Genomic DNA, 27,616 nt, shown 5'->3' on the forward strand with positions numbered 1-27,616 from the left:
CCCAAAGTTGAGTTTTGTTTTGTTTGTTTTTTTGCAAAATTTCCCAAATAATTTTTTTGCCTGGACACTGCTTGGGGTTGCAGTATGCCAGATATGTCCAGATGTATGACATTCCTAATACACACACACAAACACACACACCCTGCAAATTTAAAAATGATATAATTTAAATATGAAAACACACCTTACTATAACAGGGAAAACTGTGTCTGGGTGAGCTGTGTCTTTATTTATATATTTATTAAATTTATACAGGAAATTACTGCAGGAGATTGTAGGATATGGTGACTTCAAGCTGCTGCAAACACCCTTTGGATCATCACTGCTCCAACTGCCCAACATCAGGTCACATAGGAAGCTGCCTTAAGGTTAGTCAGACTCCTGGCCCATCCAGGTCAGTACTGTCTACACTGATTGGAAGTGTCTGTCCAGGGTTTCAGAGGAGTCTTAACCAGCTCCATCTGGAGATGCCAGGGACTCAACCTGTGACATTCTACCATTTTCTCTACCACTGAGGTACCACCTTTCTTCAACCAGGAGGTACACAGGAAACTGCTTTACATATTCAGACTGTTGGGCCATCTAGCTCCATATCATCTACACCAGGAATAGGAAACTTGTGGCCTTCTGTATGTCGTCAAACTACATCACCCCTGACCACTGGACATTCTGCCTGGGGCTGGTGGGAATTCAACTGTAACAAGTTTTGGAGGTGCACAAGGTCCACATCCCTGGTATCCACTGACTGCTGGAAGCTCTCCAGGGTTTTAGACATGGGAGATGCTGGGGGTTGAACTTGAGACCTTCTATCTGCAAAGCATTTGCTCAACCACTAAGCCATTGATCATAAAACACTAGACTGAGAATCCCCCTTAATCCTGGAATTGACTCTGCCAGGCTACTCTCTACTTCAAACATAAGCAGCAAACCAGTGCACAAAGAAGGACATGTCACTTGGCTCTCATTTTAGCACCATCTTCACCAACCTAGTGACTTTCAGCTCTTTTGGATTCCAACTCCCAATAGCCCCAGGCAGCTTGTGGCTGGTTGGTGAAGCTTGGCCTAGCACCTCAAGCATCAGAAAGCTCTTAAGATCTACATAGGGGTGTAGGGGCATTCCGTCCAGAACCTGAAATTGTCTCTGTTGCGAGCCCAGATTACTTCTCTTAGGCTCTTTGACTGTAAGCCTGGGTCACCCTGATGCTGTGGGTGTTTTCCCATATTGCAACAGGAAACCAACAGAAATGGCGCAATGTGGTGGTTATTGCTAAGAACTTGAGATCAGAAGTCCCATGCCATAGTTCAAATCTTGCCATAGCCATGCATTCGCTAGGCCTATGACAGTTTCAGCCCCAGAGTAGTAACAATGCTCCCTCTTTTAAAGTGTTTTCACCTATGCAGTCAAAAGCAGCCGAATAAGATTGAGGAATCAGCCAACTAGGGGAAGCCCTGAAGTTTGCATAAGTGCAAAAATATGTTTGGGGGTGGGCCTAAAGGGAAGGAAACCCCTGAAACAGTCCAACAAGGACTGAACATGCTGAGTAGCCACATAATATTGGCTTATTTTATTTTTTAAGTGGGGTGGGGAGAGAGGAGAAAAACTGGGAGGAGGAATTGAATGGAGTGTCTGGAACAGGAGAACTCATCCAATACAGCAATATTTTGATTATAATGGCTAGTTGTGAGAGGCATATATTAGTTCTTATGCATGCGAAGGGAATACAGTACAGTGGTACCTTGGGTTACATACGCTTCAGGTTACATACACTTCAGGTTACAGACTCCGCTAACCCAGAAAGAGTACCTAGGGTTAAGAACTTTGCTTCAGGATGAGAACAGAAATCGTGCAGCGGCGGCGCAGCAGCAAGAGGCCCCATTAGCTAAAGTGGTGCTTCAGGTTAAGAACAGTTTCAGGTTAAGAACAGACTTCCAGAACGAATTAAGTTCTTAACCCGAGGTACCACTGTACAGATAATGAAAGCTCTTTTATCAATGTTCTCCACCCTGTTCTTTTCCCACTTGTATCTTTTTGATACAGATGTGGAATTATTATTATTAAAATAATTTGTTTTCAAGACTGAAAAGTGACTTGAGAAGTGAGGAAAATCCTCACCTTTACAGGAAAATCATATAATGATAAATATTGCTTCTTTTGCAATTGGAGAACTGTGTAGCTGAAGAAAAAGGAGAAGAGTCTGACTGAGATTACCAATTGTGCAACATAGTAAAAAGGAAAGGGGGGGGGAATCCCCCAACATATACACCTATGTAATTACTGTATTCTGCTAACCAAACACTGTGGAGAATTGTAAAAGCACTGAATCGCAAGACATTCCATCAATAGCTTTTAAAGTTTCCATGACAAATCCTGCCCTATAGAAATAAGCCAAATGACTGTGAGCTAAGGGCCATTTCAAAGGCAAAGTTCCTCTCATAAGCCACACACTGCCCACTGGCAAGAAGCTTTCTGCTGTTTCAGACAGGTGACATTCCTAGTCTTGCCGGGAGATACAGGGGATGGAACCTGGGATCTCCTGGTTATGAATCAGATGCTCTGCAACTGAACCTGTAGATCTTCCCTGGGCCTAATGAACTGCAGTGAAGGGGTGTTGGGCATTTGGCTCTGGGATAACTAACTCAATGGTAGTGCCTATGCTCTCCTCCCATATGCATGACTCAGGCCAGGTCATCCTTGCATAGGGATGGGTGGGAAATTGGATTCAGTCTGCATTTAAAGGCGAACCTACCAAATCCACTCTTCCTGACAAACCAGAACACAACCATTTTTCTAAATGCACACTACCTCAAATTTTTCAGTAGAGTACCACAAGTAACACGTAAAACAATGCATTTATGAATGTAAAGTCTGCATCAAAGTGCATACATTAGTGAAAACAGCATGCAGAAATGCATTATAATGGGAGAAGTTGCTTTGCAAAAATTTACATTAGCAAGATTTGCAAGGGTCTCTCCCAGCCCAAACTGGAGATGCCGGGGACCAAACCTGGGACCTTCTGCATGCAAAGCAGATGCTCTGCCGCCAGTCAGCTTCTGTATATGGAGCGTGTGTGTGTTTGTGATACCATTTCATCCTTCACACAAGACATTAAAAATGTCTTGGTCTCAGGTTCCAACCCCAGAACCTCCAGCTAAAAAATCTAAGGTACCAGGGCTGTGAAAGATAGATGACAGTTGAAGTAGGCAATTATGGAATAGATAGCTGGGTTTACTGCACAATAACGTCTTCCACCTGTCAGTCCAGTGGTGTTATTGCACCAGAGACAAATTTGGCCAAAGAATCAAGTCTTCAGGAAAATACTTCCCAAAGAAATCCAATACAGAATCCCTCTCTCCATTGCCAAAAACAAACCTACTATTGTTGCAATTTAAAAACATATATATGGTGTGTGGGGAAAGCCAACCAATACTTCTGCTAAATTCATAAGGAAATGAAGAAATACAGCAAGAAACTAGATTTCGGCTGAACCAAGCAAAAGAAACCCAGAACACCACATGTTTTACCTTGGCTTTCAGGGGTGTCACTGGAGACCTTTCTTTCTCCCTCTCAATCACCTTTGGCACTGATGCCACCCTCAGGGGCTCCATGTTCCAGCAACCCTTTTGCTTCTGCCACAAGTGGGCAAGAAGAACCAGCTTGCTCCTTCTTCTCTCATCAATCTGTTGGTCCTGTGCATTGTTGGCCCCGAGGAATAGCTATGCTGGAGAGCGATTGCGGACGGCCCTGTCCAATCTCCTGGCCCTCGTGCGGCTGAGCGGAGATTTACCTGTCAAACGCCTCCACCCCACCCCACCCCACCTTCTTTATCCTTGGGCCTCGCTTGATTTCCCAATGGCCTCTTGCTTGGTGACTCTAACAGTGCAGTGTCTCACCTTTCACCCGGAGTAAAAGGACAACTCCTTGGTCGGTTTGTTTTAGTTATGGCTCAAAACTGCCTGGAATGTAGTGAGGCAGAGGAATAAGGTTGCTGTCCTGCCATAGGCAACTTTTTGCTCTATCTCACTCCTTGTTGTCCACACCAGGGAAAGTACCTTGATGACGAGGGTGCCTGTTGATGAGGGCAGCAGCTGAAATGGCACAAGCAAAAATTTTTCCCTGCAAACTAGTCATCGGTTGCTTTTCCCTCCACAGAGGAGGAAAAAAAAATATGTCTACAAGAGTCAGTGGTGGCTTAGTGGGGGAAAAATAATCCTTGTTAAATTCAGCATCATTTTAGTGCAAATTTTTCATAATATGCATATGCTTGTATGCACTTTGTCTAATATACACATTTTGGAAAGTGGTGTTCCTTCATATAATCCATTTGTGTATATTGTTTTCATGAGTACATTCATTTTTATGCTCACTCTCCCCCAAAATGTGCATAATGGAGTACTGAATTGCTAAAAAGGAAGGAAGGAAGGAAGGAAGGAAGGAAGGAAGGAAGGAAGGAAGGAAGGAAGGAAGGAAGGAAGGAAGGAAGGAAGGAAGGTGTGAATTGTGAACAATGTCTGTTTTCTTGTTTCATGTATTGTTTTGGAAAGTGAAGATTAGGTATAAATTCATCTTTAAATGCAAACTAAATTGAGTTTCTCCCTCATCCCTATGGGAGAGACAGTGTGGACAGAGAATTGGATTCAGATATGGAAGATGTGAATTCACTGGGGTTTCCCCAAAGATAATGCTGTTCCCTAGTCTCAATTTGTAAAACAGGGGAAATGGTAGTTTACAGGTTTGGAAGGAGAACAAAACTATGAAGCAGATATTGAGAACTTGTGGCCTGCCATGTTGTTGTTGTTTAGTCGTTTAATCGTGTCCGACTCTTCGTGACCCCATGGACCAGAGCACGCCAGGCACCTCTGTCCTCCACTACTTCCCGCAGTTTGGTCAAACTCATGCTGGTAACCTCGAAAACACTATCCAATCATCTCATCCTCTGTCATCCCCTTCTCCTTGTGCCCTCCATCTTTCCCAACATCAGGGTCTTTTCCAGGGAGTCTTCTCTTCTCATGAGGTGGCCAAAGTATTGGAGCCTCAGCTTCACGATCTGTCCTTCCAGTGAGCACTCAGGGCTGATTTCCTTCAGAATGGATAGGTTTGATCTTCTTGCAGTCCATGGGACTCTCAAGAGTCTCCTCCAGCACCATAATTCAAAAGCATCAATTCTTTGGCGATCAGCCTTTTTTATGGTCCAGCTCTCACTTCCATACATCACTACTGGGAAAACCATAGCTTTTACTATACGGACCTTTGTTGGCAAGGTGATGTCTCTACTTTTTAAGATGCTGTCTAGGTTGGTCATTGCTTTCCTCCCAAGAAGCAGGCGTCTCTTAATTTCGTGGCTGCTATCACCATCTGCAGTGATCATGGAGCCCAAGAAAGTAAAATCTCTCACTGCCTCCATTTCTTCTCCTTCTATTTGCCAGGAGGTGATGGGACCAGTGGCCATGATCTTCGTTTTTTTGATGTTGAGCTTCAGACCATATTTTGCGCACTCCTCTTTCACCCTCAATAAAAGGTTCTTTAATTCCTCCTTACTTTCTGCCATCACGGTTGTGTCATCTGCATATCTGAGGTTGTTGATATTTCTTCCAGCAATCTTAATTCTGGCTAGGGATTCATCCAGCCCAGCCTTTCGCATGATGAATTCTGCATATAAGTTAAATAACCAGGGAGACAATATACAGCCTTGTCGTACTCCTTTCCCAATTTTGAACCAATCAGTTGTTCCATATCCAGTTCTAACTGTAGCTTCTTGTCCCACATAGAGATTTCTCAGGAGGCAGATGAGGTGATCAGGCACTCCCATTTCTTTAAGAACTTGCCATAATTTGCTGTGGTTGACACAGTTAAAGGCTTTTGCATAGCCCATGAAGCAGAAGTAGATGTCTTTCTGGAACTCTCTAGCTTTCTCCATAATCCAGCGCATGTTTGCAATTTGGTCTCTGGTTCCTCTGCCTCTTCTAAATCCAGCTTGCACTTCTGGGAGTTCTCGGTCCACATACTGCTTGAGCCTTCCTTGTAGAATTTTAAGCATAACCTTGCTAGCGTGTGAAATGAGTGCAATTGTGCGGTAGTTGGAGTATTCTTTAGCTCTGTCCTTCTTTGGGATTGGGATGTAGACTGATCTTCTCCAATCCTCTGGCCACTGCTGAGTTTTCCAAACTTGCTGGCATATTGAGTGTAGCACCTTAACAGCATCATCTTTTAAAATTTTAAATAGTTCAGCTGGAATACCATCACTTCTACTGACCTTGTTATTTGCAGTGCTTTCTAAGGCCCATTTGACTTCACTCTCCAGGATGTCTGGCTCAAGGTCAGCAACCCCACTACCTGGGGTGTACGAGACATCCATATATTTCTGGTATAATTCCTCTGTGTATTCTTGCCACCTCTTCTTGATGTCTTCTGCTTCTGTTAGGTCCTTACCACTTTTGTCCTTTATTATGGCAATCTTTGAACGAAATGTTCCTTTCATATCTCCAATTTTCTTGAACAGATCTCTGGTTCTTCCCATTCTGTTGTTTTCCTCTATTTCTTTGCATTGCTCGTTTAAGAAGGCCTTCTTATCTCTCCTTGCTATTTTTTGGAAATCTGCATTCAATTTCCTGTATCTTTCTCTATCTCCCTCGCATTTTGCTTGCCTTCTCTCCCCCGCTATTTGTAAGGCCTCATTGGACAGCCACTTTGCTTTCTTGCATTTCCTTTTCATTGGGATGGTTTTCGTTGCTGCCTCCTGTATAATGTTGCGAGCCTCCATCCATAGTTCTTCAGGCACTCTGTCTAGCAAATCTAAATCCTTAAACCTGTTCCTCACTTCCACTGTGAGGGATTTGATTTAGATTGTATCTTACCAGCCCAGTGGTTTTTCCTACTTTCTTCAGTTTAAGCTTGAATTTTGCTATAAGCAGCTGATCTGAGCCACAGTCAGCTCCAGGTCTTGTTTTTGCTGACTGTATTGAGCTTCTCCATCTTTGGCTGCAGAGAATATAATCAATCTGATTTCAATGCTGCCCATCTGGTGATGTCCACGTGTAGAGTCGTCTCTTGTGTGTTTGTGAAAGGCGTGTTTGTGATGACCAGCTTGTTCTCTTGACAGAACTTTATTAGCCTTTGCTCTGCTTCATTTTGCTCTCCAAGGCCAAACTTGCCAGTTGTTCCTTTTATCTCTTGATTCCCTACTTTAGCATTCCAATCCCCTATAATGAGAAGAACATCCTTCTTTGGTGTCACTTCTATAAGGTGTTGTTAGTCTTCATAGAATTGGTCATTTTCAGTTTCTTCAGCACCAGTAGTTGGTGCATAAACTTGGATCACTGTTATGTTAAAAGGTCTGCCTTGGATTCGTATCGAGATCATTCTATCATTTTTGAGATTGCATCCCAGTACTGCTTTCGCCACTCTTTTGTTGACTATGAGGGCCACTCCATTTCTTTTGCGGGTTTCTTGCCCACAGTAGTAGATATAGAATCATAGAATCATAGAGTTGGAATAGACCACAAGGGCCATCGAGTCCAACCCCCTGCCAAGCAGGAAACACCATCAGGGCACTCCTGACATATGGTTGTCAAGCCTCTGCTTAAAGACCTCCAAAGAAGGAGACTCCACCACACTCCTTGGCAGCAAATTCCACTGTCAAACAGCTCTTACTGTCAGGAAGTTCTTCCTAATGTTTAGGTGGAATCTTCTTTCTTGTAGTTTGGATCCATTGCTCCGTGTCCGCTTCTCTGGAGCAGCAGAAAACAACCTTTCTCCCTCCTCTATATGACATCCTTTTATATATTTGAACATGGCTATCATATCAGCCCTTAACCTCCTCTTCTCCAGGCTAAACATGCCCAGCTCCCTTAGCCGTTCCTCATAAGGCATCGTTTCCAGGCCTTTGAAAATTTTGGTTGCCCTCCTCTGGACACGTTCCAGTTTGTCAGTGTCCTTCTTGAACTGTGGTGCCCAGAACTGGACACAGTACTCCAGGTGAGGTCTGACCAGAGCAGAATACAGTGGCACTATTACTTCCCTTGATCTAGATGCTATACTCCTATTGATGCAGCCCAGAATTGCATTGGCTTTTTTAGCTGCCGCGTCACACTGTTGGCTCATGTCAAGTTTGTGGTCAACCAAGACTCCTAGATCCTTTTCACATGTACTGCTCTCAAGCCAGGTGTCACCCATCTTGTATTTGTGCCTCTCATTTTTTTGCCCAAGTGCAATACTTTATATTTCTCCCTGTTAAAGTTCATCTTCTTTGTTTTGGCCCAGTTCTCTAATCTGTCAAGGTCGTTTTGAAGTGTGATCCTGTCCTCTGGGGTGTTAGCCACCCCTCCCAGTTTGGTGTCATCTGCAAATTTGGTCAGGATGCCCTTGAGTCCATTATCCAAGTCGTTGATAAAGATGTTGAATAAGACCGGGCCCAAGACAGAACCCTGTGGCACCCCACTAGTCACTCTTCTCCAGGATGAAGAGGAACCATTGATGAGCACCCTTTGGGTTCGGTCAGTCAGCCAGTTACAAATCCACTGAGTGGTAGCATAGTCAAGACCGCATTTTACCAGCTTCTTTACAAGAATATCATGGGGCACCTTGTCGAATGCCTTGCTGAAATCAAGGTAGGCTACATCCACTGCATTCCCTTCATCTACCAGGCTTGTAATTCTGTCAAAAAACGAGATCAGGTTAGTCTGACATGACTTATTTTTCAGAAATCCATGCTGACTATTGGTGATCACAGCATTCCTTTCTAGGTGCTCACAGACTGCTTGCTTAATGATCTGCTCCAGAATCTTCCCTGTTATTGATGTCAGATATGATGGTCATCCGAACTGAATTCGCCCATTCCCGTCCATTTTAGTTCACTGATGCCCAGGATGTCAATATTTATTCTTGCCATCTCATTTTTGACCACATCCAACTTACCCAGGTTCATGGTTCTTACATTCCAGGTTCCTATGCAATATTTTTCTTTACAGCATTGGACTTTCCTTTCGCTTCCAGGCATATCCGCAACTGAAGGTCCTTTCGGCTTTAGCCCAGCCGCTTCATCAGCTCTGGATCTACTTGTACTTGTCCTCCACTCTTCCCCAGTAGCATGTTGGACGCCTTCCAACCTGAGGGGCTCATCTTCCAGCGTCATAACTTTTATATGCCTGTTGTCTTTGTCCATAGAGTTTTCTTGGCAAGGATACTGGAGTGGCTTGCCGGTTCCTCCTCCAGGTGAATCACGTTTGGTCAAAACTCTCCACTATGACCTGTTCATCTTGGGTGCCCTGCTCGGCATAGTTCATAGCTTCTCTGAGTTCTTCAAGCCCCTTCGCCACGGCAAGGCATATGTTTGTGGCCTGCCATATGTTTGTTTGTTTGTTTGCTTATAAAGGCATTATACAGGGTGGCCCCAAAGTAGGTATACAGTTGAATAAATGAAATTCATCACAACAGGTTATATGGGTACACATTACTGGCACACAACAAAGTGGCAGTTAAATTTCAGGTTGGTAGTCGGAAAGAATAGTGGAGTCAGATAAAAGGATTACCGGTATTTTTCTTTACTGACACTGTGACTGATGACAGTGAACATGAGTCAAGAACAAAGAAAGTGGATTCTAAAGCAGTATACCTACCTTGGGGCCACCCTGTATGCTACCATATGATGAATCAGGACAGTGTACAATGATAAAACACAATGAAAAGCAGTACAAAACAATGGTTAAATTGACTGGCTAATTGTTGGTCTTCATCTCCCATCAGCCTCACCCAGCATGACTGATAGCCAAGGAAGACTGGAGCTGGAGCTCAGCAACATCTGGAGTGCCCACAGGTCCCCACCTCTGCTGCAAAGCATTCAGTGGTGCTGTCAGAACAAGACTTTGGGGCAGATGTCCAAGGCCCCACTCAGCAATTTTGCAGTAAGTGAAGTAACACAAATTGCCATCCAAGGACCTTTCTAATCCAGAAAAGACTGGTGTTTTATTGCAGGAGAATTCTGCAACATATGGTTGACATAATATTAGTGCACGGGTGGTGAGTTTTTTCTGTTTTTGTTGGTTCTGCAATGTTTCCCTATTGTTAACACATTATTGCTGCCTGTCCAGGGGGGCTACGGCAAAACAAAAGCAGGACATAAATAAACCAGTTATGGATTTTGGCAGGAAGTTACAGGATATGCGATGACTGGATGTCAGATGTGCAGCAGGTAAGGGCAGGGCTTCAAAAGAACAACTAGCCACTTAGAGTGGGCTGCTGATTGCTGCTTTGCTGGCACAAGGTGTGCTCCCAATGGGCCCTAGGAGCTTGCCTTGCTCAAGGAGTGGAAAGCGGTTTAGAATAAATATAAACTGCTTCTCCTTCTTAAACTGCTCTTTGAAACCACAGTGTGCTGCTCATTTCAACCTCCAGTTTTTGAGGCTTGCAAAGGGCTTTGTGAGCCATTTCCCGCTGCTCCTTTCAACCCCTGAAATTAGGCTGACAAAGCCCCTTGCACTGTGGTTTCCGAGTTTGGGGATCCCATGCAAGGGATTTTAACAGGTGGGGAGGACAACCCAGCTGTCAATCCTGTGATATCATATTGACACAATATGATTGAGAAATAGGTTGCCTCACCTGCCTGTCAAAGCTGGCACCCAAAGTAAAAAAAACCCAAAACTGATTTATTGCCTCTGCATTTGCTAGCATAATCCTCTGTGTCTTAGAATAAGAAAGTTGTAGAGTTGGAAGGGACACCTTGTCCAACCCCCCACAATACAGGAATAAATTGTATATCCCAGTGATATTCTGAATATGCAATATATTAGTGTTTTGATGTATTTTGTTATCACTTTGTTGTTTTATTGCTTTGTGTGGTCCCAATTTTTAAAAATGTAAGAAAGAAATCAGAAAAGAATTGCAGCCAATTTTTATTTTAATTAGGACAGCCTTGTTGTTATTTTACAATCTTTTGTAAATTTACAAAATTGAACGTACCCATTTCACTATAGGACCGCCCTATTGCAGATCACCATGCCACACTGAAACTTTCTTAAATGATTCGTTTATTTACTTATTGTATTTATAAACCAACCAATTTGAAAATATTGTACAAAAAAGAAATAAAAAACTAAATGCTGTTACAACAACAAGAATACATTAAATCCCTCTGCAAAATCAGCATGAAAAATATCCAAAAATGCTACCCCTAAAAAGTCTGACTATACATATATATGGCACTTGAAAGAACAAAATGTTGATACCATTCTGATTTTGGGTGTTGGTGTGTTCCAAAGTGCAGGTGCTACTTGCACCTGCTCCAGTTAATTCTTAAACAGGCCATGTGAAACCCACACAAATGGCTTATATTTGGATGTTATCCCTGCACTGTTATAAGTAAGAACCTTTTGTACATTGAAGGGTAAATTTTGTTGCTTTGTGGTAAACCCAAAATAAGGCTGTTATGTCAAAAATAGAAAGGGGGAAAAAATCACAGGTACACCTGCAAAGCCTCTGGCCTTCTGTCTCCTTCCTGAAAATTATGTCAAATACAAAGGGCACACTTCACCGGCTGTTTCGCCCTCACAAGGTCTGCTGAAAAGAGTGCAAGGGGCACATGAATAATCAGCTTCCTAAGCATGACACAAATGAAGAGAGTCCTGCTGGATCATATTAGGGACCAATCTAAGGCAGTATTTTGTTTCCTAAAGTGGTCAATTGGACAAATCCCTTAAGTAGGGGAAGAAGGCAGTTTGTTTGTTTGTTTGTTTGTTTGTTTGTTTGTTTGTTTGTTTGTTTGTTTGTTTGTTGCATTTATGTCCCATCATTTCCCCCAAGGAGCTCAAGGAAACATAAATGGTTCTCCCCCCTCCTCATTTAAACCACAACAACAACCCTGTGAGGTCAGTTAGGCTGAAACACAGTGACTGGGCCCAAGATCACCGAGTGAGCTTAACAGCTGAATAGGGATTTGAACCCTCATCACCCAGGTACCTAGTCTGATACTCTAACCATTACACCACACTGGCTCTCAACAGCCCCTCTTCCATTGCTGGCCCTACCATTAGGCAACTGCCTCAGGTGGTAGTCGCGGTTATTCCTCCTGAGCCCCCAGCTGTTGCTACATGGCCTCTCCAGGGCTCACTAATCTGGCCTGATGCCTCAGGTGTGGTGGACAATGCTGTCCCACCAAAATAAGATTCAACTGCCAGCCCAGTTGGCTCTGAAGGGGCACCATCTTGTCCTTCACCTCATGCAGCAACATTTCTGATCTTCAGTAACTGCCACGTGTCATACTGCCTTTGTGGTCGGCTATCATGGCTAATAGCCACTGACAAGTGGAAGCTGCCACAGAATATTGCAATATATCCCCTCAGGGACAGGGATATTTTTTTCCTGTCAAGGACTGCATTCTTCACAAATTATCTGTCAGGGGCCATGCTGATAGTGGGCAGGGCAGAAGTCAGTGTGTGTGGGGGGGTGTCACTATCTGTCCTTCTCTCTCCCTTACTCTTTCAGCTTTTCTCTGCCATCCTACACTCCACTTTGCCTTCACTGAAACTGGGGCAGGCCCACCAATAAAGTGGGTTGAAGCACCTACCTCAGTTGGTGGAAAAACAAAGGACGTTTTCCCACCTGCCCCACTGCTCCCACCAGTGCCAGAACCCCCCCCCCCCTTCTTCCAGTGAGAGGGAGGCATTCTGGTGCAGTGTTGCCCCTCATCTTCCCCCCTCCTGTATCACTCTAACAACTACATCACAGAGGCTGTCTTCTGGCAACTAAATTCATAATCGGATGTAGCATTTTTTAAAGCATTTGATAGCAATGAGGAAGGCAAATATAAAAAGCAACCTCACCCGCCCCCCGTGCTGAGTGAATGTTCCATAAAGAAAATTTCTTTTTAGACAGAGAAATTGGCTATGTGAGCAAAAGGTTCCTAGCAGAGCCAACTTAAATGCCTCTTTCCTCATTGTTTGTTTGTTTGTTTATGTATCTTTCTGGACCAGAGAGCTATATCTTCAGTACAATGGTAACCGTAGTGTTGAATTCAGGAAGTGTTGCTGTAAAATATTGCACCAAAGGAGACTCAGGAAACACTGATGATGATGCAGGCGCCTTATTTAGAGTTAACTTTCTCTCTCTTTTTACTGGCAGAGTTCCAGGTCCCTTAACACAATTGCATGATCACATACTGAAACTGAACTTTGGAGCACCCTTATATGAAGGTTTAAAATTACTCCAGCCAGGGTTGGCATCAGTTTTGAGAGGTCCCCTGGTGTCAGGGAGGGACCATGAGTAGTGCCTAAGATGAGGCAGGCATTGGGAGTCATAATGGGCAAGCCAGTGGTCAGGGACTGAGGAGCAAACCAGAGGCAGGATCTAATAAGCAGTAGAAAGCGAGGACTAAAAAAATAATAACCAAGGATGGAATCCCAAGCCCAGGAGCCAAATATAGGCCTCTAGTTCTTTCCGGCGGGCTAGGGACAAAGGTGAGAGCTGTTTCCTAGTTCTGCTGGATCTCTCAGCGGCCTTTGACACCATCGACCATAACATCCTTCTGGACCGTCTAGAGGGGCTGGGAGCTGGGGGCACTGTTATACAGTGGTTCCGCTCCTTCCTCCTGGGCCGTGTCCAGAAAGTGGTGGTGGGGGATGAGTGTTCAGACCCCTGGGCTCTCACTTGTGGGGTGCCTCAGGGTTCTGTCCTCTCCCCCATGCTTTTTAATATCTATATGAAGCCGCTGGGAGAGATCATCAGGGGGTTTGGACTGGGTGTTCATCAGTACGCAGATGACACCCAGCTCTACCTCTCCTTTAAATCAGAACCAGTGAAGGCGGTGAAGGTCCTGTGTGAGTGCCTGGAGGCGGTTGGAGGATGGATGGCGGCTAACAGACTGAGGTTGAATCCTGACAAGACAGAAGTACTGTTTTGGGGGGACAGGGAGCGGGTTGGTGTGGGGGATTCCCTGGTCTTGAATGGGGTAACTGTGCCCCTAAAGGACCAGGTGCGTAGCCTGGGAGTCATTTTGGACTCACAGCTGTCCATGGAGGCGCAGGTTAACTCTGTGTCCAGGGCAGCTGTCTACCAGCTCCACCTGGTACGCAGGCTAAGACCCTACCTGCCCGCAAACTGTCTCGCCAGAGTGGTGCATGCTCTAGTTATCTCACGCTTGGACTACTGCAACGCGCTCTACGTGGGGCTACCTTTGAAGGTGACCCGGAAACTGCAATTAATCCAGAACGCGGCAGCTAGACTGGTGACTGGGAGTGGCCGCCGGGACCATATAACACCGGTTCTGAGAGACCTGCATTGGCTCCCAGTACGTTTCCGAGCACGATTCAAAGTGTTGGTGCTGACCTTTAAAGCCCTAAACGGCCTCGGTCCTGTATACCTGAAGGAGCGTCTCCACCCCCATCATTCAGCCCGGACACTGAGGTCCAGCGCCAAGGGCCTTCTGGCGGTTCCCTCATTGCGAGAAGTGAGGCTACAGGGAACCAGACAGAGGGCCTTCTCGGTAGTGGCGCCCGCCCTGTGGAACGCCCTCCCATTAGATGTCAAAGAGATAAATAATTACTTGATATTCAGAAGACATCTTAAGGCAGCCCTGTTCAGGGAAGTTTTTAATATGTAACGCTGTACTGTTTTTAACACTGATTGGGAGCCGCCCAGAGTGGCTGGGAAACTCAGCCAGATGGGCGGGATATAAATAATAAATTATTATTATTATTATTATTATTATTATTATTATTATTATTATTATTTCTGCTTAGTCCTTAGTTAACCCTAGTTGTGGGCAGGGTTGGTGAGGTCTCACAGGTCCCATTTAACACCCAGGCTGCCATGCTAAGCATCCTCAGGCTGCTGGATCTAGCCACCCTTTCAATTCCTTTTCTGATTAGAGCATTTATTATTGCAAGCAGGTTCACTGATGTGCCACCTGTGAGTGCAAGGGTGCCCCTGAGTTACGTCTCGCTGCTCAGAAAGCCTCTGAGCCCCAGCTCCCCTTTCTCTGTGTGACAGCTCACCTGCGGAAAAGTTCTGCTGAATTTGAAAGCCTGTCAAAATTTTGTGACCTTTTGGTCTGTCCTAATAAAAATTATTTGCCCAACAGTGGAGTTGGGATTTTTTTCTCAAGCTGATATTAATACCACAGTCCCTTTGAGGGTTAATAAAAAAATTCTAAAAGTGGCTGTCCATACAGTGATTTTAGGTGTTTATCAGTGACGTAAATAAATAGGCTTGGATTGTTTCTCAGTGCCATTACAGGCTTTAAGAACCTGCTGCTGTTGTTTTTGTTTATATCAAGTGAATCTATGGTTTATGCACAATTACAGACCTTTACTTAAGTCAATTAATTTTCTCCCCCTAAAACAATACATTCATATGCTTTGTTAAGTAAAGCTGGAGCTAGACAGGGTTAAAAGCAGTTACACACATATATTTCTTTTCCCCCAATATTGGATTTTGGTCAAATATATTTTCAGATTTTTTGAAGCTTTAGAGGGAAAACAATGAACCTGTTTACTGGAATAAAAAGGTGGGAATTGTATACCACACATTATAACGCACAACCCCTTTCTAACTACCTTCCTTTTTCTTGGGGCGGGGGGGGGGGAGAATATTATACAGTAATATTGTCTGCATCCCAATGTATTTGAATGCTCCACCTTGTGGCAGTTTGGAACAAGTGCAACTATACTCCATTCATCAATTCTGAGACTTGTATGAATTCAAGTCTGTGTAGCCCAAGCATAGGAGCCAATTCCTGGGGGCTGAGGTTCCTTTGGCCCCTCCAATAAAATATTTGAGGGGGCTGGGTCCCTGCAGAGTTGATGGGCATTGCCATTCAAATGGGGTGTGTGCACCACATCTTGTGATCGATTATGTGGGGCAGGGCTTATCTGCCCCTCAATATTTTATTCAAGTTGGCAACCCTGAACCCAAGACTTGCTTTTCTATATAAATATAGAGTTTTGAATTTCTTATTCAAATGTGTGTTGCTGAGGTATGAACATTGCCTGCATAAAGTAGCTATAAGAAATATTTCATCCAATGAAATCAATGTACGAGAGATTGAGGATCTTCTTACAACACATAAACCTGCCCAGGTATTAAGATCATCAGGACAAACCCTGTTGGCAGTGCCACCACCCTTCATAGTTCAAAGGGTGAGAGAGAAATTCAATTCAATTTGCATTTGAATGAGAACCTACCTAATTCACACTCACTGATAGATAGCTGCAAACCAAAATGCAGCTATCTATCAAAATTTGAACTTATCCAAATGTTGTGATGCAGTTCGTCCATCCCTGGGTCATGGGCATAGCCAAGGGGTGTGTGTGGAGGGGCGGCTCCCCCCCTCAAGCAAAACAATAGAAATACTTAACTAACTGACCAATCACGTTGGTTCTGCCCCCCCTCCCCAACAAAAGTCTGCCCATGCTCTGAATGCCTTCCCCATTTACTTCAATGAACCCAATTGCTCTAAGTGAACTGAGGTAAAGGTAAAGGGACCCCTGACCATTAGGTCCAGTCGTGACCGACTCTGGGGTTGCGGTGCTCATCTCGCTTTATTGGCCGAGGGAGCCGGTGTTCAGCTTCCGGGTCATGTGGCCAGCATGACTAAGCCGCTTCTGGCGAACCAGAGCAGCACATGGAAATGCCGTTTACCTTCCTGCCGGTGCGGTACCTATTTATCTACTTGCACTTTGACGTGCTTTCAAACTGCTAGGTTGGCAGGAGCAGGGACCAAGCAATGGGAGCTCACCCCATCGAGGGGATTCGAACCACCGGCCTTCTGATCAGCGAGTCCTAGGCTCTGTGGTTTAACCCACAGCCCCACCCGCATCCAAGCCACTTTAAAACAGGACAACCCCATATGCATACCCAGAAGCCGCCACCCCCCACAAGAAACACTGTTATTGGAGTACTAGGGTGCACTGATCAGCCCTTATCTCCCACCCCAAAAAATAATATTTGAGACATCCTTGTTTGATGGCTCCTGAGAGCTGGCGACTGGAGCACTGACAACCCCAGGAAGCCATGGCAGCTTTATTTACTTAGTGCGGAGAGAAATATTACGGCTAGGAAACAATTATCGCATTGAAATATCATTCCCTCTGTTTGCCTTTTCATTGCCCTCTCATGCAATATTGAGTTACTAATTAATGTGGCATGGCACTGTACTGGATTGGAGGCAATCGTTTTTCTATGGTATTCTTTAAGTTGCATTGTTAAAGATCACTATAAGGAGTGCTAACCTTGAGGGTTTCACCTGGCTTTTAACTAAAAGAGCTGTTGACATGTTACATTCAAAGAGTGTTCAAGCTATGCAGAAATGGATGAGCTGAACATTCATTCAGTTATTCATGTGTAACATTCAATGAAGGTACAGTCTGGGTACACAATGGCTGAGCTACACAAATAAAAAAAATACACTCACATAAAAGCTTGTACATGTGGAGAGACACCTTCTTACTCCGTTCAGTGCAATGGTGTGAACAAACCCAAATCAAATCATCAAATAGGAAACTTGGCAAATAGGAAACTGGCTTTTTGTAGTTCCTCACATAATATATGTCCTACTCAGCTCCTGTATGGTCAGAAGATTAAGGGGCAGGTGAGGTGTGCTAAGAAGAGCTTGGTCAACAGGCAGGTTTTGGAACAGAATAGGGTGACCAAAATGATCAAGTGGGGTGGGGCATCTAGCATAGGAAGATAGAGCAAGAACATTTGAGAATTTTTAGTTTGTGAGTGGGTTGGGGGAGATGACAAATTATGTGTGATGTACAGAAAGGGAATAGAGATAACTTTTTCTCCCTATCCCCTAACCCAGGAACTTGGGATGACCCAGTGTAACTGATTGGCAATAGAACAGATACCACCATGAACAGGTCTCCCCATCTTCAAATCACCTTGTTAGAATTCCTGCTCTGTGATTACAGTCATGGGATTGTTGTCTTTCACATGATGGTGTATGTTTTGACTCCACTGAGTAGGAAGTGATGGAGACAGGATGTTTGTGTTACTGTGTTCCATGAAGTGGGACTATTGCCCTTTGTTCTTTTTCTCTATGCTGTCTGATGCTAGAGAGAGAGGGAGCCATGTTGCAGTGCTCTGTGTGTGTTTATATGTAAACAAAGTAGATTAGCCAAAATGCTGAGTTGCTGAGGTCTGTTACGTGAACTGCGCAGACTCTGCAGATCCCTAAGTGTGCCGCTATCTGTTGGCATCGGTCACTGTGATGTTTGGGCAGAAGAAAGCTTTTGAAGCTCCCGAACGATTGACCAAGAGGGAGAGAACATGACAGTCAGGCATGTATCTCTGCCAGGGTCCTACTTGAGAGGACAAGCTCCTGAAACACCTGACATCATAATGATGTCAGGTGTTGGACACCTATCAAAGTTTTGGGGTTGCTGTAACTGCCAATCAGCTGATTCGTGGGTTAGAGCAACTGCCTTTGAAGATGCACTTTCAGTTTATTGGTGCTGGGGGACACACCTTCAAAGAGCCTACCTGTCCATTGGTCAAGGGGAGCTCCTTTGAAGTCTCTGCTGTTGTGCTGTTGTGCAGTGCTTTCCAAACACTCAACAATGATGGTACAATGCTTCCAAAACACCATGCACAGGGCTTGCAAAGTGTCTTGAGCAGTGCTTCTGAAGATCATCAATCAGTTGCTTGTTGGTGCCTATGGTTCCTTTTCCTGTCTTTATCCATCTTTAAAAGAATCCCTATCCTATATCCCATATCCAGAGCTCTTTGTAAGCAGAACATGGATAGGAAACCTTGTGCCTCACCAGATGCTGTTGGATTCCAGCTCCCATCAGCTCTAGGCAGAAACGCCTGTGGTGAGGGATGATGGGAGCTGTAGTCCATCGGCATCTGTACTCAGTACTGAGGGTGCATTCGGAGGTGGAGAATATTGCTTTAGTTTTCCAGATTATAATCCTAGTGCCTCTGTCCCATTTTCTAATGTTTCTGCAGACATGCTGTGTTATGTAACTATGACTTCATTACCTTTATACCAGCATGCCATGCTAAATTTCATTCGCACCAGTGAGCATGGTGCGACATCTTTGGACAACGCTGTTACTCCCCCACTCTTTTATCCATGCAAACAGCAGAAAGAACTGTATGCCAGTATGCCACCCCAAATTTCCTCACTTTACTCCCATAATTTTCAGGGTTAAGGAGGCTGCAGTTGGATTTTTTTTCTGGAATCAGCACAGAAATTATCTCTAAACATGTGCTATATTCCACCTGTCTTCTAGAAGTGGCTTTTACAACATGCAGAAGCTCAAATATAACGCAAAAATTAACAGGGAAACATCAGGAAAATGCAGCGTGTGTTAGATGGATCAATGGTCTGATTAGGTATAAAGTGGCTTCCTGTGTCCCTACTGGTTGGGGAAGGGTTGTAATAGTAGCAGCGCTTGTGTTTTACATGCAGAAAACCTCAGGTTCAATCCCTAGCATCTTCAGGTAGGCCTGGGAAAGACCCTAATTGGAAAGCCTGGATAGGCACTGCCAGTCATTGCAGATCATACTGTTCTCAATGGACCAATGATCAGTCTCAGTGTAAGGCACCTTCTAATGTCTCCCTCCCCATTTTTTGTATTAGCCTGCCAATAAGCCAACAAATTGCATCTACCCAATGACATTTCCGTTGACTTGAAAGCACACTGATCCCTGCCTTGTCCTGTACAAGTTGAAATGTGATGCTAAACCCTCCGTCATCTTACATTTTCCAGTCCTTTTGTCCCTCGCTGCGTAGTAATTGCAAATGGCTTGCAAATAAACACCCGGGATTGTTTTTTTCCAGAAGGTTGGGCATTTCCTTGAGAGGCTGTTCTATCTATCAGCAGCCCATTTAAGTGCTTTTGAAGGCTTGTATACAGGTTCCTTTTACAGTGTATTTGAAGTTTGTAATCCTGCTTAAATACACATAAATAGGAAGGATTAACAAACTGCTGTGCAGAGGCCAAAAGAAGACAGAGCTAGAGGCAATCAAGGGCTGGCCTATCAGATGCAGGGAATGAAATGGGGGGAAAGTGGGAAACTGTCAACAAAAATAAAATGTTACCGATCCTCGGCCCTTTCTGTTTATGCTGGAGGAAGCTTAAAATAATCTGTGGTTTCTGATGCTTGATTTAGTTTTCCACAAGCCTAATTAGCACCAGATTAAGTTTGCTGCCACTCTCGCTTAGGACGGAGATTGACAAATTCTTGCTGTTTATTTGTTTTCCGTTTTTAAAAAAAGGACCGGAGGCCATAACAACATGACACATTTAATAAGGCTGAAAGTAATGTGGGGAAAAACATTCATGTATATAGAAGTTTGGCAGCTGAAAGGAAAGTGGAGAGGAGAGAGGATGTATTCCTCGGATCTCTTTGCTCTTTGTTAAGAAGAGTATTCTGTTGACTGACAGTTCTAAGGAACAATAGCGTGATCCAGCCAAGGTTAAGCATTCCTAAATCCCACTGACTTCAAGTTTTGAGATGGGCTCATTATCTGTTCTAAGAAGCAGGCTTGCAGCTTGAGGACAACTGCTGGATCCAGCATTGCTGAGAGATTATCAGGTGGGCTGTGGATTGGGATGAGTGAATCTGTCAATAATGGTTTCTTTCAGTTTCGCATTCTTCCACTCTTAAATTCAGTTCTCCGCATTTCCACAGCAATCTGCCATTAAAAAACAACACAAGTAGCATTTTACTGCAAAGTTCTCCAAATATACCCACCTTGGAATTAATTTTTGCCTAATATATACTACACACACACATTTTCATATACTTTTTTCTGCTAATATTTGCATTCATATGCATAATTTTTGTACACGTTGCCTGGCTGGAGAATTGCACTGCTAAATTTGGAAATTTTGAAGGATGGCTGTGTTTTGGTTTGGGAAACTGTGAATTAGATGTGTTCATCTATTTATGTGAACGGAATCAAATTTCTTTCTCATTCCTGTAATGGTATGTATACAGTAGTACCTCGGGTTACATACGCTTCAGGTTACATACGCTTCAGGTTACAGACTCCGCTAACCTAGAAATAGTGCTTCAGGTTAAGAACTTTGCTTCAGGATGAGAACAGAAATCGTGCTCCGGCGGCACGGCACCAGCAGGAGGCCCCATTAGCTAAAGTGGTGCTTCAGGTTAAGCACAGTTTCAGGTTAAGTACAGACCTCCGGAACGAATTAAGTACTTAACCCGAGGCACCACTGTAATAGTAATAATAATAATAATAATAATAATAATAATAATAATAATAATAATATTTTATTTATACCCCGCCCTCCCCAACCAAGACCGGGCTCAGGGCGGCTAACAACCAATAATAAAAACAACTTGATTAAAATACAATTTAATCTAGTTGACAGTAGTCATCTTGCAGGGGCTTGGGACTCATCAGATACTCAACAATGGCCATTTCTGATTTGCACACCATTTATGGATGCCAGTTTAGCTGAACAGGCTTGGATTTTAATCCAACTGGAGAGGGGGGAAATGGACTTTAAAAGTTTGCCTCTCACTTGAGGTGGGCTTCTGTGACCCTCCAAAGCTTCCTCAGGAGAACTTTACCATATGTCTTAATAGCTGCTGCCCATGCATAATCCTCTTCCTCCCCTGCCACTTAAGGGCATAAGAACCCTGCTAGATCAGGCCAGTGGCTCATCTAGTCCAGCATCCTGTTCCCACAGTGGCCAAACAGATGCCTGTTGAAAAACTGAGAACAGGACCCAAGCAGAAGAGCATTCTTCCCTTCTGTAGTTTCCAGCAGCTGGAATTCAGAGGCATAATTACTTCTGACTGTGGAGGCAGAAGCATTTCCCTTCTGCTGGAAAACTTTTCTGATATGTCTGTCTCAGACTTTAATGTATCTCTGTAACTTTAAGTTTTATTTCCAAACATGCAAGCAGGGTTTAGGTATAGGCAAGCATGCCTGCAGTGAACCAACTGGGCAGCTCTCTCCAGCTGGGAACTGTCAGCAACCCCCCCCCCCTCACACTGCCCCTCTGCCTTATCCAAAACTGTCAACAGCTGTTTCATGCACACATACACACATCTGGCCCCTCCCTCAGTTGGAGGAGTCATTTTCTCTAAGGCACAATGGGTATCTCCTTCTAAGGCATGGGAAATGTCCAAAGGAAGATCTTATAATCAGGAGCTTCCTTGAACCTCTCTAAAGGAACCTTGTTATAAGATAATGTACCAGTGGTCCCATACACCAATGGGACTTGGGTAAATTATAAGGGTGGATTGTAGGGTGCCTCCAGACTTTTGCTATTTTGCAGGAGGGAGTCAAGTGCATACAAGGAATATAGGTTTGTGCAATTAAAGTAGATTCACAAGCTTTGTCATCTTAGCACAATAAATCTACTTTTAATATGTGTGTGTGTATATGTTTGTGTGTTTGCATGACTTTTTATGCTTAGGAAAGTGCTAGTGAAATGCACTGAAAAGTGTGGGTTGCATGAATAATGGGAAGACTTGTAAACACTCTGAAAGTAAATTAGGAGGAATGTTTTTGTCATGTAACCACGCTGTAAACAAATCAGTAAAGACTAAACATCGTCTGAACACCAAGTAAGCTTTGTGCAAGCAAATCAAGACCAATGCTGAATACACAGGTCACCTGAAGGGCCATTTATTTATATATGGAGTGGTATTACCTTGTGTCCAAGCCTTTTGGAAAGATGTATAATTCACCCTACAAAAATTAAACTAAGCTGAAACTCTATACACAAGTATCTGGGAATTTTCTCAGTGTATTTCTATGTGTAATTGCTGAGAGGTAAGCCTCACTGCACAGCATCTTGAGAAGTAGAGATGTCACCTTGCCAACAAAGGTCCGTATAGTTAAAGCCATGGTCTTCCCAGTAGTGATGTATGGAAGTGAGAGCTGGACCATAAAGAAGGCTGATCGCCGAAGAATTGATGCTTTTGAATTATGGTGCTGGAGAAGACTCTTGAGAGTCCCATGGACGGCAAGAAGATCAAATGCATCCATTCTTAAGGAAATCAAACCTGAGTGCTCACTGGAAGGACAGATCGTGAAGCTGAGGCTCCAGTACTTTGGCCACCTCATGAGAAGAGAAGACTCCCTGGAGAAGACACTGATGCTGGGAAAGATGGAGGGCACAAGGAGAAGGGGGCGACAGAGGACGAGATGGTTGGATAGTGTTTTCGAGGTTACCAGCATGAGTTTGACCAAACTGCGGGAGGTAGTGGAGGACAGAGGTGCCTGGCGTGCTCTGGTCCATGGGGTCACGAAGAGTCGGACACGACTAAACGACTAAACAACAACAACAAGCCTCACTGCAAGGCTTACTTGCAAGTACATGTACATAGGCTTACAGCCTTAGTGAGATGTCACATATCATCTACACCTTTATTATTCTTTTTAGGTTTTATAAAGGATTGTATTATGGCAGGCAGATCCTAACTGAAATATTGGGAACAAACCCAGTTTCCATTTTTAGGTGTACAGAGTCCAGCTAACAGTGCTTTTGAATAATTTTGTGTCCTATCAAAACTCATGGAAAGGTAACTATAACCCTGTCTCACAATTGTATGAATAATTGCATCTATTTATTTAATTTTGGAACACACTTACACAGAGAGACAACTTATAAAAAAAAATGTGCAGGCAGAAATGCTACATTTGCTATTGTGGCCTTCACTTATCCTTTTCTGATGTTAGTTTTCTGGCAAGAATATACTTAATTTATTTATTATGGTGACTTTTATCACCATAGCTATATGTGCACATTCATTATTTTTCTTCTTTTGATTAAGAGAACCTTCTCAAATAAAAACAAACACAAAGAGGTCCCCAAAGGCCACATCATAACCCAGGGATAGCCTTCTAGAAGTTGTTGGGACTACAACTCCCATGATCCCCTGACCAGAGACCATTCTGGCTGTGCCTAAGGGGAATTTGCATCCAACAATATCTGGAGCGCCACAAGTTCCTACAAGCTTCCACTTGATGAAGCACCATCCTATTATCTTGAACAGCTAACCAGAAACCTGCCTAACAGTAAGGAGCCTTAACAATAGACTAGATCTAGAACATTACCTTCAGCTGGTCGGTCAGGACCCACTATTGGGTCATGCTGTGATCCTAAGCAGGTTGCAACAGAAGCACTACCACCATGCAGATATATGGTAAAGGATAAAGAAATGGGTCCCCAAACACATGCTTGGGTGAAACATGGGTCCTGGGTCTGAAAGGTTTGAAAATATGTGGTCTAGAAAGTATGCAGGCAATTTCTGAAGCTCAGGTGGTGATGTTGTTGAGGAGGATTCAGAATTTCTAGCAGGTAGACTGAGTGGGGGAAGATATACCTGAAGGGCTGTCACATAATAAGGGGCAAAGACTTGGGGTTGTATCCTATGTTAGTGATGCTCAAAAGAGATCTACTGAAATTAATGAGCATCATTAGCAAGCCCATAAATTTCAACAGGTCTTCTCTCAGTATAACTTAGTTGGATGCAGTCCTCCTTCTCTGCATCTCCAGAAAGCAGTACTAGAATAGGCTTAATTTATAGGAGGATAGATTTTGATAGAATATTGGGAGAAATATATTGGATTATGTTCAACAACAGTGCAATGATTTCTCATCCTCCCCTCTCCTCCTCCGCTGCACTCATCTCTAAATTTCTTCTGGGGGTCCCCTCAGCCCCCTGGAGCAGATTTGGGGGTGGTGTGCCCATGGGCAGAGGAGTGGGGGAAAATGCTATCATGCTAGCACTAATAATTGAGTTTTATTTAGCTGAATACTGGCTCCCGACAGTAAGAGCAGTTTGACAACAGAATCAGTTACCAAGGACCACTATGAGCTCTCCCTCACTTGAGGTCTTCAGAGGACATCTGCAAAACCACACACACACACCCCTAGTTTATTGGCTCCAACAGAAGGCTTCTTTCAAACTTAATATCAGCAGGAGAGAAACCTACAGGTAGGGAAGGCCTCTACGGGTGCATGTGCATATTGACAACACCCTGGTATACACAAAGAGAACTTTGAATGCTTCTCCCACAGTTTACCACTGGGGAGGTGAGGAAAGACCATCTTCAGGAATGGGGAATGAAGTCTTCAGAAGAAAGAGACTGTCATCGTCTTCTTGCCGACCCTATCCTTTAAACATTTATTTTTTTTTTGCATCAACTCTGGGGTGATAATGTTACTGTTAAATTATGCAGCCTGAGGCTTAGCTTGGAGATAAACAGAAGGAGAAGCGGGGGTGGAGATGGGGGGGGGGACTCCACTCTAAGCCATCTCAGATGTCTGATGATAAAGGCAAAAGCCAAGGACTTAAAAAGCATTTGTTGCCTATTCTGAACTCTGCTAATAATACAAAACCCTGATTGAAACAGTTTGTGGTTTGAGGTATGACATAAACGAAAAGATATTTCCCGAAAATCAAGGTGCTGCTTGAGCTCTTCCAAATGGAAACGAGAAGGAAGTCTATCTGGTAAGGTTTTTCTTCAAAGGTCACTGCTGCAAAACACATTAAGACCCAGGAAAGATGAGCAACACCATCCAGTAGGTAAGGCTCTTATCTAAGGAAGAAGTTTCCATTTGAAGTGCGGGGGAAACTGAGAGCATGTTAATTAGAAGTTAGTAAGGAACTGAAGAGAGGGACTATGGTGAGGTCAGTGAGATATAATAAAATGGCTGAGAAGCTGGAAGCCATCCAGGGAGCATCTGAAGATAGCCATCATGTGCTGAAAGTGGAAATCATGCAGACAGGAAGAAGAATGGCAGAGACAATGGGTGTGTTCACACTTCCCTTAGTGATACCAGGATAAGTACAACTAGGGATGGAGGAGAAATTCAATACAGTTCACCATTTACAGACAGATGTACCAAATCAACATTTTTTGAAACAACATGTGGACTGAAACACAGCTGTTCTTGAATAGTCACACTTATCCATATTTTGCAATACACATATACATTTATATGTGCCCTTTACCCACCCACCCACACATAAGTCGGTAAAGGGTGCATACAAATGCATATATTAATGAAAACAATATATGGAAAAGTATTTTAGCAGGGAAAATGGCTTTGAAAAAAATGTATATTAGGCAAAAATGCAGCTAAATGTGTATAGTAAGAGAAAGGCACACAAAAAACGTAGATGAATTTTCATGAGGACTTTAAGGATTTTAAAAAATGTTTTTTTACAAAGTGATGTAGAAATGTGGAGAACTGATTTCATCTCAAATGTGTGTGTGTGTGTGTGTGTGTGTGTGTCAGTGAGAGAGAGAGTGAGTGAGTGAGTGAGTGAGTGAGAGAATCTTCCTATATACATAAAATTGTAAGGCTGTTGTCATGCTGCAGTTCACATGACCACCAGCAGGACACACCAACTCCAGCATGATGACAGAATGGCAGGCAGGCAGGCAGGCAGGCAAGCAAGCAGTGTGAGTGCAGGCAGCCCATGTGAGCTATTTAATTGAAAAGGGAGTTGTTTCACAAGTGTGGTTTGGCAAGTCTAGGGGCACTCCATATATGTCACTAGAGGCCCAAGTGACCCCTGTGGTCAGGAGTGATTTTCAGTAGCACCAGCTGCAACTGTTCCTGGACCACAGCAGCCTGACCACAGCACCCCATGCTTTGGTAACCTCAAGGCTTGATTGTTGCAACATGCTTCATGCAGGGCTGCCCTTGTATCTGGTCTGGAAGCTAAAACTAGAAAAGAATACAGTGGCCAGATTGCTCAGAGGAACATCAAAATACAGTCAAACCTCAAAACTTGAACATAATCCGTTCTGGAAGGACGTTCGACTTTGAAACGTTCGAGTTTTGAGGCGCAGCTTCTGATTGGCTCTTGCACTTATCAGAAGCTGCATCGGACATTCGTCTTCTGAGGAACATTAAAAAAACGGACTGTTTTCGACGTTCAGGAGCTGAAACATTCAGCAATGGAGCAGTTCGAGAACCAAGTTTTGACTGTACAGTATTAACATAACCAGCTAATATTCAGCAGTTCTACATGTGCTCTCCTGGGAGTAAGTACCATTGAACACAGTGCAACTTGCATAGTCATGCATAGAATTGTGACAGAAAAAAGCAAATAAGTCAATGTCCATACCGAAGATATGGAGCATAGAGGCTAACAGTTCAATCCTATACATGTGTACACAAAAGTAAACCGCACTATAGTCAATGGTGTCTTCTCCCAGATATGTGCACTGCAATCCTATATAGGCCCCAATGAGCTAAATAGGACCTGGGAAAGGGTAAGCATAGGACTGCAACCTAAGATTATTGACTTAATTCCATTTTTAAACCTGTACCAAAAGAGCTTGCTTTTCAGGGATGCAAATATAGAAACAACTGCATCAAGGACTTAGCTGCTAAATATTTTCTAATTCTGTTGTTCTTGTTGTTTGTTGATCCTACCACCATCTGCCACAGAAAATGGCATGATATAACAGTGATTTCTCTCCTGGGCAAAGTTCCTGGAGCCTGGAGCATTTCAGGCCTTTCTGCCTGAGCCAAAGTTGCAGCTCTGAGCCTTTGATGTCTGCTGCAAAGGCATCCAAGGACAGTGTTTTGAGACTTTTGAATCTGTGTGAACACGGAAACTAACCTTAAGACTCCAGGATTGGGAAAATGTTTTCAGTGCAATAGTGGCATGTCA

At 43.7% G+C, this 27,616-nt stretch overlaps 1 long non-coding RNA gene across 2 annotated transcripts in view; it reads left to right on the top strand.

Annotated features, from left to right (window-relative positions):
- LOC144326138 (uncharacterized) overlaps positions 1-27,616 on the top strand; it is a 65,428-nt gene that overhangs the window by 3,116 nt on the left and 34,696 nt on the right. Inside the window, exons 3-4 of one of the 2 annotated variants that reach the window (XR_013391293.1) lie at positions 256-368; positions 9,740-9,897. This is a non-coding gene — a long non-coding RNA (uncharacterized LOC144326138). Of the gene's footprint in view, positions 1-255; positions 369-9,739; positions 11,027-27,616 lie in introns of those variants that run through there. The other variant, XR_013391292.1, reaches the window with a different exon arrangement.

The sequence above is a fragment of the Podarcis muralis genome, chromosome Z (assembly GCF_964188315.1).
Source record: "Podarcis muralis chromosome Z, rPodMur119.hap1.1, whole genome shotgun sequence".
NCBI lineage: Eukaryota > Metazoa > Chordata > Lepidosauria > Squamata > Lacertidae > Podarcis > Podarcis muralis.